We start from the raw sequence: 2,170 nt of genomic DNA, 5'->3' as shown, positions 1-2,170 counted from the left end.
TTGGACAAGGGCTGGGAGGTAGATCTTTTTAGGCTTCGCGGGCCGGAGGGATCGTGGTAAGATTAAGGAATGATGCATACATGATCAGATTGGCTTTTGCTCAACTACGCTTTATTTTTTATTTTCTTTGTTTTGTTTTTAGAATATTAAAAAAAATATTATTACTTTAATAAACTATTGGCAAGCCGGATTAACCGAAGTCGGGGGCCATAGTTTGGAGACCCCCTGCTCTAGACTATCAGTTAAAATGTGAGGGCGGCTAGTGAATAGAGCCCTTGTGTAGCTTTGTTAAAATACCCGAAACAAACAATACGTACAATCATACGTACTAAAGGATATAAGTTAATAATTCAATTATATTTTTAATCACAAAACAGTGTCGGTGTATGAATAAAGTAGACAGGCATTCAAGAAATGAACATTAACAAAATTAGTTCGTCTCAAAAAGAAAGTGTCTTCTGATAATTTCACTATGTACAAATTACAACTTTCTTTCTGAACAAAGACAATTTCAATAAACCTAGAAAAACACGTATGTGTTAGGGAAAGTTGACATGACTGCTTTAAGTTGGTTTAGGAAATCATGGTGCATTAAATCTATCGAAATCCTAATATTTTATTAGAATTCGCATTTTCGTACTTCTTGCCTGATAAGTTTCCTGCTAATTACCGATATTCATTATCTTAGAAATGTTTAACAATACGAATTATTTACCCCCCCCCCAAGTTCTCCCGCTTTCGAACCAACCCGTTTAGCACAGAGAGGCATAACGGTCTATCTGTGTTGTGCCCAAAGTAGGGATCAAACCACAAATTATGGAGTTTTAACCCATCACGCTCACTACTGATTCACAAGGGTGGGCACACATTTTGTAAAACCCATCACGCTCACTGCTGATTCACAAGTTAATGAAATTTTTCAACGTCACATCAATCCACACCGTTTCTCGTTAATTAACAAGAGAAGTGCACGCTTTTGTTTTCTCTCGATGTATATTATTAGCTGTGTTAATGGTAATGTCATGAAATGGATTTAGTTAGAAAAGCATACAATGTAATTAAAGTGAATTTTGAAGTTAAATCATTAAAAATCGAAATGCTCAAGCTTTTCGTGTTTGTCGTAATGCTGAGAGTTATCCAGTTAATATTTCTGCTTACAACAAACCCACACATAAATGAATGGTGACTTTGAAAATTTTACTGCTATGACTAGAATAACACTATCAGCTGGTATAATAGGAATAACTAGATAAGGAAACTATCATCTTTTGCAGCAAAATACAGTGGAATGTGTCACAGTGAAACTTATGTGGAGTGTCTACAATATTTATAACGCAAAATCGAGTGACATGGTGATTTTAAACTAAAACATTTTTCTTTTGCTATTTTTTTTTACATATGTGTAGATAAGGTTGAAAAGAGCAACTGTATATGAGTCCGTGGCACAATAAGGTAGACATGCTGCCTGTAACAGGTAGATATTAGCTGTCGCCAGGTGGCACAATGGAGCCAAAAATATTTAAGCAAAAATATACTCATCCTAACTTCCCAAATTTTGTGGTATAGTTAATGTAACGCTATAAAACAATGTTACAAGACAAACACTTAGATTAAACCAAGAAGTATGATGCTTAGATATCAAACGATGGATGGTAGGCTTAGCATGAAATGATTTACAATGATTCTATAGATTAAGTTAAAGAATCTTGATAGCTTGATAGATACCTAAACACACCAAGTAAAATTACATATGTCTTTTTGACTAATCTGCATTATTAAGATGTATAAGGCTCAGGCTTTTCTCGCTTAGCCTAATGGCTTTTTACGATGAATGAAGAACAATATAAATTTTATCTTGCATCTAGTGTCCGTTTTCTTTTTCCCAGCATTCTTAATAACAATAGAATTAGATAGTATGTATAGCTAGGTCTGTATTCAAAAAACATTATCAATGAGTTTAAAAATACGGAGTATCAGAGAATTTGTTCATGGTGATCAGTATGCCTTCTCAATGACTGATGATACTAGATATTATATCTTTGTCAATAAGAATAAAGATTTGTCCAAGGGAGATAAATAAATAAGTGTATATATGGATATCCAAATGTTAGTTTGTTTGTTTGTTTTGAATTTCGCGCAAAGCTACACGAGGGCTAACTGCGCTAGCCGT

The sequence above is a fragment of the Limulus polyphemus genome, unplaced genomic scaffold (assembly GCF_000517525.1).
Source record: "Limulus polyphemus unplaced genomic scaffold, Limulus_polyphemus-2.1.2 Scaffold244, whole genome shotgun sequence".
In the NCBI taxonomy this organism is placed as follows: Eukaryota; Metazoa; Arthropoda; class Merostomata; order Xiphosura; family Limulidae; genus Limulus; species Limulus polyphemus.
This window is presented reverse-complemented; position numbering follows the sequence as displayed.